Below are 10,812 nucleotides of genomic sequence, written 5' to 3' on the forward strand. Positions count from 1 at the left end.
TAACCCCAGGTACGAGCGTCTGCCCTATGTTCTTGAGGTTGAGTGGCAGGCTCTGATTTCTGATGGAAAGTATAAAGCTGACAAGAAAAATAATATTACACCAATGGAGAGTACAGCAAGGTATGTGATACTATTGAGAATATAATTATGTACTAATTAACCTCTATATTTATACTATCTAACATATTTCAAACTTTTCATAGATTTCCTGACACATCAAAGGCAACAAAGTCAAGACCAGAAAAGCACGGGACACACAAGCTCAGCTCTGGTGGTTTTTTGAAACTTCAAGCAAGAGTTGTAAGTATTAGTAAATGAAAAATTGTATCAAATTTTTTATATAATGTGATGGGAAATGCTAGGACTCCCTTATTTAGCTCATCAATTATAAATAGGTCAATAGAATATAATAATAGTAGTGGATTTTCATATTCAATATAAACAATTCAACAATTGAAGTCAAACTCTGCAATCTATATTAGTGAAGATTCCTTCATTTACTAATATGACATTATTTAAAATCTCACCCTTGATGTTTCCATCTCCATAGATTTCAAACTGATCTTGGGGAGGAGCAAGCTCAGAGGGATGGGTATGATAAAAGTAAGGCCACCCAGCAATAGAATTGCAGTAGATGTAAGTGTATGGAATGTTGGATGCCTCAATTGCCCTCCTAACAACTCTCTTTTCTTTGTAAAAGCTTAGCCCTAGTTCTACTGGATTGGCTTTGTCTATATCATGACCGAATTCCAAAGGAAGAAACCTCTGCATCAAAATTCAACAATTCTTAAGACTATTATAGTTAACAAGCATTCATGGTAATAATGTTAGGGTCCTATGTTCTGACCTTAATAGTGCCAATTTCTTTAATGGCATCTACAATCTTAAGCTGATCTGTAAGTTGACCACCGCCCACAATTGAAATAACAATATCAATGCCTTGCATGGCCTTTACCATTGAATTATGATCACTTAAATCTCCCTGCAGAACACCCATTACAATATACATGCACATTAATAAGACCCATTACAGAACATGTAGACATTAATAAAACCCATTACGACACAAATTTTTACAACTATAATATAGCTCATGATCCCAACCAAATTAGACTCATTGATAAGGAGATCACTTACCGAACACCCCTTCTTAACATAATTTCTAAATACCCAACTTCACAAAAAGACAGTCAAACATGATTATTCGTGAGATGACTGCTATCTAACAATTTAGCAAATAGCTGCAATAGTAGTTACCATGAACAAAAAAGAAAAGCTTGATCATATATTCTAAACCTATATGACCAATCAAAACAATCTATAGTCTGTAAAATCAATATTTTAAACAAGTACACACACTTTACAACTGTGCCATACATATCTACCACAAAATCTTAGTTATGAACAGAGCTAGTGACATACATAGACAATGTTAACACTAGAATCTTTCAATTCATGGAGGCACTTTTCTTTGGTAGAATCATGGGCAGTGATGGGTCTAATGAGAGCATAGGTAGAATGGCCTGCATTTACAGCTGCAAGAGCAACAAAGTGACCAATATAACCAGTGGCTCCAATCACTAATATTTTACTTTTCTCTTCATTCACAAAATCCTCATATGGAGAAATCTCACAAATGGAGGCCATGGTTGAGACTAAATTTTCCTCCAATAATTGAGAATAAAGGTAGTGATTGAAAGAATGAGGGAATGCAACAACACTTGCAGCCATTTTTATTTCCAAAGAGCTGAACTAACTCTTACCCAACTTAAGAATTTGGAGAAAATATGTTGGTACAAGAAAAGCATACAAACACACAACATTTATATAGTAGATTGCTCCATCAAAACTGCTCGATTTTTCTCCTATTATATTGTGATGGATATAGATGATTTGTTGTTGATATTTTAACCACCCTCCATTGGTTGATGAAACAATGCAAGTAAAATTCACCATACCATGCAAAAATGTAGGGCTCAGAGTTCAAGAGATCCCTCACAGAAGAGGATAAGAGAATTGGCTTCCAACAAGGCTATAGAGCCGTGGCTGAATGGCTAGAAGCTGAAATCAGTGTGGAAGGTTCTAATAATGATGCATCTGAGCCATAGGTAAATAAGCTAAATGAAATTTATTTCAAATTGAATACTTTACCAATTAGTCTATTTGATGTTAAGTTCCAATATAAAGTGAGTATATCTTTTTTAAGCAAGCAATGATAACAATGCGTAGGATGTTGGAATGCAGCCTGACAATCCTTCTACACAATCTGTGGATGCTGAAGGTTCACATGATGTGCATCCCAATGGTGGAGGTATACATTTGCTATTAAATTTTTTATATGTAACTGCAATTGGTGTTTGGATTAAAGTAACATTTTGTATAGAAGTTGTAGAGGATTGAGGGGTCGATGTTCATGACCGTGTTGACATTAAGTCCAGACAAAATGATGTGGTCAGATCAGGTAAAGAGTGCCATAGTTATGTTATTTAAAATAATTAAATACTTGTAACAATTATAATAAATTATTTTTAATTTAACTCTTTTATTTGTTATTGCAGAGGACCCCCCTTTACAACAGCATAGGAATTTGAGATCATCAAGAACAGAGAACAGAACAACTGATGAGGGGGGAATTGATGATGACACTGATGCTCCTCTTAGAGCTTACATAGAAAAAAGAAATAGAAAGAAAAAAAAGAAATGATTGTCATCTACATACCTTAATTGATAATGAATGAATTTTATGTCTCAATGAATTTAATTATGTGCTAATGAATGTTCATGAATTATGTGTTAATGCAGAATATTGATGAATGTTGCATGATAACGAATCTAATGTGTTAATGAATGTTATCATGTGATAACGATTGAATGTTATCATGTGATATTGATTGAATGTTACATTTTATTAATGGTTGAAAGAATGAATGAATGTTAGATGTTAGCGAGGAATGTAGAGTGATGTTAGGGGGAGCGGGGTGGGGCCAAATGAGCTTCCACCTTCATGTGGTTGGCCCTATTTAGTAGAGAATATTAAACTATTCTCGAAAAAAAGTGAAGCCCAATAAGATACTAACAATAGGTAGAAACAAGAAGCAATAACAAGCTCCTTCTAGAACATAACTCTTACCAATTATTTCTATTTTCCCCACACTAGGAATCTCTATCATATTCTCATATGCCTACAACAAAATTAGAATAACTAACCAAAAATGACTCATATTTTCATACTTCTCCATGCTTGGAATATAATCACCTTGTTTAGCCTTCCCTTGGCTCTTCATCTCCATTGTCTTCTCATCCTTCTCTTTGCACCTTAAGACCTCTACTGCTATCTACAACATGTCTTCACACCCTTGCCATTTGCCTTGGTATACCAACTCCTAGTTGGTGGCTGTTCTATCCAATTCAGTCATCATTGTCTTTGTGAATTTTCTTTGTCCAACTTTCAATGGACACCATATAGAACTAATCAATATCATATCTGCTTCTCCAAGCCTTGTTTCTTTGGGATTTACATCACCATTTGTACTTTTCATCTTTGTTCCAATCATCTCCTTTCCCTCAAGCCCTTCAAGTCCTGATCTTTTTCTGTCTTCATCAGCATCCTTTCTCTTTACCTCTACTACAAGCTTTTGAACCTTTTTGGTGTTAGGTTCTCCTTGCTCTTCAACACTTGATTGCTGCTCATTTGTTATTTGTCCTTCAAATGGACAACTTGTCTTCATATCATCCTTTTCTAGGTTCTTTTCCTCAACCTCATTCTCATTAGCTATTTGATTCAAAGCATCATCCTTTTTTATCAAAACATCTTCCATTGCTTCACCATGTTCCTCTTTTCTTAGGAACCTTTCCCTCTCAAAGATGTCAATGCTCGCTGACACCTTCGAAGTTGTCTTGTGCTCCTCTAATGGTGTTAATACCATCTTCTCTCCATTATTTGTGAAAGTGTAGGTGTTCTTTCTAACATCATGTAGGGATCTCTTCTCAACCTACCAAGCCCTTCCTAAAATTATATGACAACCACTCAAAGGTAAAATGTCACACAGCACAACATCATTATACGATCCAATGGTGAAGGGAACATAAGCTTGCTCCTTCACATCAACACAACATCCAACATCCAATCCTTGTTCTTTCTAACGCCTAACATGTGCTATTCTTGGTAGATTCAATTTTTTAACCATCTCAAATGAAACAAGATTTGTAAATGAACCACTTGAAACAATAACCTTTTAAAATTTCACAGATTGGAACATGAGATCGGATGGCTTGAAGCTGGGAAGCCTTTCTATCCAACAATGTTTGATCCTGTACTTCAGATTTTTAGTCATGACCAACCACTTAGTTGTTTGGGAAGACCCAGGTATGTAATTGCATTATATTAGATATGGTTTATGTTTTTGTCAAGATTCTATTACTACAAAAATGTTGTCCAGTCTGTAACTTCTAATTGTATGGTGTTTTAACATAATTTTTGTTTTAATTTGATTTAGTTAGATTGAAAAATGTCTACACAGTTACTACTAGAAGCTCTTTCAATTTTCACCTGATGGAATGTAGAAATCTCATGTCTTCAAACGTTTAATAGAATATGTATATGAATTTTACTCACTTTCTTTTATTGTAGGTCAATTATTCAACTAATTTTTTGGGATCGACATTTGAACTTCCATTTTCAGAGGTTAGAAAGTTAGGCTTAGAAACTCAAGTTATGCTGAACCATGCCTGGACATCAATGTCTGGTTCAAATAATAGTAAATCTACACAAGAATCTCAATCTAAGAGAAGCTCTAAGGTATTCTTTTGGTCAATAAATAAGTTTTGTTCTTGAATTGTGTTCATCGTTGAGGTTGTACTGAGATTCGAAACGATCTATTGTTTTAAGTTCTTTCTATCAAGCTTTTGAGTTTTCTCTCCAATTCATGCCTTTTTGGATTTTGGATTTTTTGGACTTTGGTTATGGTAGTTTTTATAACCTTGTGAGTAAAGGAAAAAATAATTGGTTCTAGTTTTTAGGATTGTAACAAGTCCAAGCAGGTCTTGTGTCATTTGTTGCTGGTTGCTGATACTAGTTTACGAGCATAGGATGCTTTAATGTAACCTTGATCTTATATTTGATATGGCTCATTAGATATACTTCCTATTTCCTTTTTATTTTCTCTATCCCTTGATTTTAACATTGTGTCAATAGAAATTAATGGATTAATCTGTGTTGTGGTTCTCATGTCATTTTCAATTTATCAATTCTCTTTTAGGTCATATGTATAAATTATTAATGTTATATTTGTGTAGGTATTGTTGTATGGTGGAAAAGTGACCTCATGGAAGAGTGAAAATGGAGAAGAGTTACTTTTCATGAGCAGTAAGGTGACTGTGACATCACTAATGAATTCATTATTTATTCCTTAGTTACTAATTAAGAAAATTGTAACTTTATAAAACTTGACAAACCCAAATTTGACTTGGACTCAACTCAACAAAATTTCCAAACATAAAAAAGCACATTTAACAACATTTATAAAACTGATATCAGAGAGCAAATAAGTTTTTTTTCGTTCATTCACAAACAATAAAGAAGCTTAATACAATCACGATGTTATATGATAAAAAATTGCAATTACAATTAATATTTTACAAATTTCTTCTATGAGTAGAACTTCTTAGTGGCTGTGTGGGTGCTCTTGAAGTTGATGATATTGATTCAACTTGAGAAAAATTATCTCTTTAATAGGCATATTGTAGGAAGCTACATCCATTCACATACCTTCTGCCTTCTTATGTGGTTATACCTTCTGCCCATTCTGCTACTTCTTTATTAATTTTAGTTTTACCTTCCTTAAAAAAGAGTGTCTCTTAGGCTCATCCATATCATTGACAGTTGAATTTAAATATGAAAGTATGCCATGAAGGTCAATGAGAGGTAGATGCTAAATGTATTGCACAAGAACAGGGTTATTTAAGTACTATTGAGTCAGTATTTTGCACTTCTTAGTGTGGAGGGCTTCAAATGTGCTCAAATTCCACTCACAACTAGAACTGCTATAGAGCTGGCAAACTTCGAAGATTGTGCACCACAATCTTCTCACTAAAAATCTACAAAGACAAAATTTAGAGATTGAAAAGCTGGAAAATAAATTGAAATTTTTAGTAAATGATTGATTGATTTATTTATTTGTACTAAGTTGTTACTTTTCTAATGTATAAAGGTGAAGATAACAGCCTTATGTCTATGTCCTTGTAAACTTCTTCAAAATTTTGTCCTTAAGGTCATTGTGAGGGACCATCTTCTATATTCATGTGTTGGGGCCATCCACGATGTTAACTTTCAAATTGTGTTTATTTCTATTTTTCAATTTACTCATGCCAAATATTGGTAAGTCGTGTAAAAAGTACAAATCTAACTGCCACTCCAATGCATAGTGCTATGTACAAAAGACCAATTCGTGCATATGTAGAAGCAAAGGGTTTCCATGAGCTAGAGGTGGAGAATTTAAATCCTAAAGCTACTTGTCTCCATAAAACAACCACAACATTTAAACCAAGAAAGAGGAAAAACTGAATCCTCACTTGAAAAAGGAAGAATGAGAAAAAACCATGTTAGGAAGTGAATGGGAGGAAGATTTTCAGAATCTAACCTTAATAAACCACCAAAAATAGTGGTAACAAGATACAAGGAGAGAAAATAGTTTTTGACACTTGGAAGGAATAGAAGCAGTTAATTTTTTGAGTCCTCCTTTTTTCACAAATGAAATGAGTGCATGGATTGATGATGATTATGAGATTGTTCTTATTGCATCTCAATGTCATACATTGAGGATGACATAGTAGGGATTGAATCTAGGGGTCATCATTTAGATTATGTGAAGCTACTTGGAGATAAGGATGTTGATCAAAATTATCCTTCACCTTTTAAAAAGTACATGACATTGACTAGCATGTCAGTGTTTGTGCATGAGAAGAGTAATATTTCTAATGTCAGCCAATCAAAAAATACATTGTGTGTCAAATCTAATCACCTGAAGGAAGATAGACAAAGAGATGTGATAGTGAAGGATAGGAACAATTAGGTGAGAAAATGTTTTGATGAAACTATGGCAAGCAAAGAACTAGGGAAATTAAGGGATCATGTTGAAGATGTTGAAAGAGCTCTATGATATCTAGGCATGCCAAGATGATAGATTCACAAGAAAGAGAGAAGTTGTAGAAAATTAAATAGGAGAGATTGTTCAGACTAAGTATTGTAATTCAAATATTGCTTCAAGAACTTCACTCACATTTACCTTGTAAAAAATCTCAACATATAGCATTGAAGTCCTTTAAGGATGAGGTAACAAGATAGTAAGAAAGAATAGATCAATAGCTATATATCGTAGGACCTTGGATTGATATAAGCGAAAAAATGATAAGTTGATAGATGTTCATGAAAACATAAAAAATAGAAAATCAAGGTGTAGGAACAAAACACTTCAAGGAAGAAATGATAAAGTGGACAACCTAGCTGAGACCTATGACCTGAAACGTTGTCCAGAGAAATCAGACAAGGAAAGTTTGGAAGAAGAGAGATTTGACTTTAGAAACAAGGATAACTTTTAGCTTGTTAATAATCCCTTATTTGAGGTTAGAGCTAATGTTTGATGTTCCCTTAAATGACTCCTAAGGGTCTGTGACTAAATCTTTATATTTTAAATCACAATAAACTTCTTTCTATTATTACTTATACTCAATTCTTTATTTTGACACAAATAAATGTTAGGTATTAATAACAATATTTTTTCGGGGTAGATATATCAATGCAATTATGCATGTATCTTGATGTTATGTACAAGTAATATCACCCATGCTTCTGATATATTCTTTAATTCACTGCTAGAGAGATGCAACTGATCTTTGGTAAAGAATATAGATGAACAATATGCAAATGTCTTTTTAAGTAGTTTTGATATCTTCAATCAAACTTTGATAACCAAAAACACTTCCAATAATGATGGAAATGACTTTGTGAAAATTCCCAATCCAATCAATAACAAATACTAAACAAGGATTATATATATTGAAGTTGGAAGTATAGTGAGAGTCAACTAAATGACCTAATGTCATAGATCCTGATGATCTAATGTTGATTACTGATCTGCAATAAGTATCATTAGAATTTATGTAGAGCAATTTGCAAGACCAAGTAATCACTGTTATAGATTTATCATAATGTAAAAGTGATATGTACCATACTAGTCTAAAGTTATTCGCTGTATCTGATATCTGCCTTATTGAAATGTGATATGATTGATTCTATTTGGTTTGTAAAGACGTTGGATATTTATTTGATCTCTGTCTGATATAATATCTTTGTAATGGTGATGACCCAATGATGGGTGATTTGTACTGTTGCAATTTCTGATGTAACTCTTGTTACTTATGTGATATATATGTCACTATTCCTGATCTTAATCATTGTACTCATGGGATCTGGCTTTCTGATGTCTAGTGGATTAATACCACTTATGTCTGTATAGAATATAAAGTAATCTTCTGTCTAAATAATGTCCTTGGACTGGTTATTGATGCCTTTTTAATATCATTTGAAGAATTGCAACTCTTCATTGCATCTTTTAGTATTTGACTCCTCTTTCATTATTGCACCCTTTTGGATAACTAATCTGTGATTAGTATTTGTGATCAGCATGATATAATTTAAAGAGAAAACACTTACATTTTAGTATCAACCTTGTTTTATGAATGAATGGAGAAAAACTAGCGACATATCCATTTCAGCTTTGTGTTTTTTACTGTTAGTATTTGATTATTAGAACATAACTATACATCCTTGTGAATTGGAGTTTCAGCAAAGATTTAATATTATTTGGATTTCTTTCTTATTGTAGCAAAGGTTATGGAGGCCCTGAACATTCCAAGAGGTGTCTGGCGTGTGCTTTTTTGAACACCTAATACTGATAGGTATTTTAAGTTTTAATAATATGGATTTGTATAATTCTAGTTTTAATACAATCTTATTGCAGGTTGATAGATTTTCTTAACAAGTTTTCAAAGTGTTTTTTGTAAAGTCATTGTTCACTCCAGTTCGATCATCCTGACTTTTAGCTACAGGTGCCTTGCCTTTGGTCAAGCATAAAGCTTTCCTTAGGCCCATGTAATATGGTGGGTAATTTCTTGGGTTTCTCCTTACCAATGAAAACTTTGATGTGACCCTTACTGTATTCTTTTGCCATGCATAACATGAATAAAAAACTAGCAATACTACATTGATGTGCAATGGGTACACAATGGGTAAAAAGATGTTAGAAAATGATAGATTATGGTGTTCTTGTTCATGATGGCAGGAGCACACATTCTAGTCATTATTTCTGCTTTTTTGAGTCACTTAAACCTTTCAAAATTATTTTTATGCTGGGAACTCTAGGTTATAGTCTTAGAAAAGTATTTTATTCATTAACAATTGCTTTAATCTAGCTTGTAGGTGAAGTGCACACAATGTTCTTATTGCTCAAATAAATTTGATCATTTCTTAGATTTGAGCCTAGAGATCATTCGAGCAGATTCCTTGTTGAAAGCATTATCCCATTACACAGCAGTGGAGCAGTTAGATGGGGGTGTGAAAAGAGATCAATGTGAATGATGCAAAGTAAAATTGAAGGCTCTAGAACAACTCAAAATTGATAAAGCACCACATGTTCTTGCAATTCATCTCAAGCACTTCAGTGTAGTTGGATCTGGAGGAAAAATTGACAAAAAAGTAGACTTTGGTTGTACGTTGGATCTCAAACCATTTGTTAGTAGTTCACATGTAAGTAGCCCTTACAATATTATTTTCCAGTGGATCACATTTTCAGTAGAATATAATAATATATTTTTTGTAATATCTACTAGTTTTTTAATAAATATTGCACATTTGAATGATATTCTAGTTTCTCTGTCTATTGATCAACCACAAGAGGGCAATTTTAAGAACACTCTTTATGGTGTTCTTGTTCATGATGGCTGGAGCACACATTCTGTTCATTATTTCTTCTTTATTCGTTCATCCATAGGAATCTAGCATGCTTTAGATGATAATCGGGTATACATTTGCTATAGTTGTGAAGACATGTTTAATTTTGTGGAGCAAGCTCATTATAATTTGTGTATAACAGGATACACAAAAGAACTACAATTTTATGTAGAACTTTTCTTTATATGGTAACACTAATTATACTTAAGTTGCTTAGACTGATTGAAGTTATTCTTATGACATTTTGTACTCTAGGTCTATTAAGTCAGTGAGAAAAGTGTGCTTTCCTAGAAAGCTTACATGCTATTCTATATACGAGATAAGAAAACTAGCATTCAAATAGCAGGTGGATCTGAATCTTAGTATAATGGCTCTAAACTAAAGAAGAGGGTGTCATTGAACATTTGACATCCAAAGGAAAACCACTTACAAGATTCATATGCCCCCCAGGTGACAGAAAACATGCATTCTTTCCAAATGACAGCAATCTCTTTTAGTGTTGCAGCAACACAAGCGGCCTCGTCGTAAGCATGATGCACCATGATCTGCTAATGATCTAGATTTGCTGCATGATTGGCTAGAACTTGTGTTCTTTTCTAGACTTTTTGAAATGAAATTGACATTTGACAAATTTTCTACCTGTTGGGATATTTTGTTTACACCTGCAACACTAAAAGAGATTGTTGTCGTTTGGAAAGAATGCATGTTTTCTATCACCTGGGGGGCATATGAATTCATATGCCCCATGATGCATCATGCTTGTGGCGGGGCCACTATAGCAGCAATGACAGTTGGCATCACCGCCA

The 10,812-nt window shown here is 33.5% G+C and overlaps 1 pseudogene; it reads right to left on the reverse strand.

Moving 5' to 3' along the window:
* Positions 1-459: 459 nt before the first annotated feature.
* LOC149544018 (leucoanthocyanidin reductase pseudogene) lies at positions 460-1,647 on the reverse strand (annotated as a pseudogene).
* Positions 1,648-10,812: the final 9,165 nt, after the last annotated feature.

This window comes from Cupressus sempervirens, chromosome 8, assembly GCF_028749045.1.
Source record: "Cupressus sempervirens isolate cs-2001-9-10 chromosome 8, ASM2874904v1, whole genome shotgun sequence".
Classification (NCBI taxonomy): domain Eukaryota; kingdom Viridiplantae; phylum Streptophyta; class Pinopsida; order Cupressales; family Cupressaceae; genus Cupressus; species Cupressus sempervirens.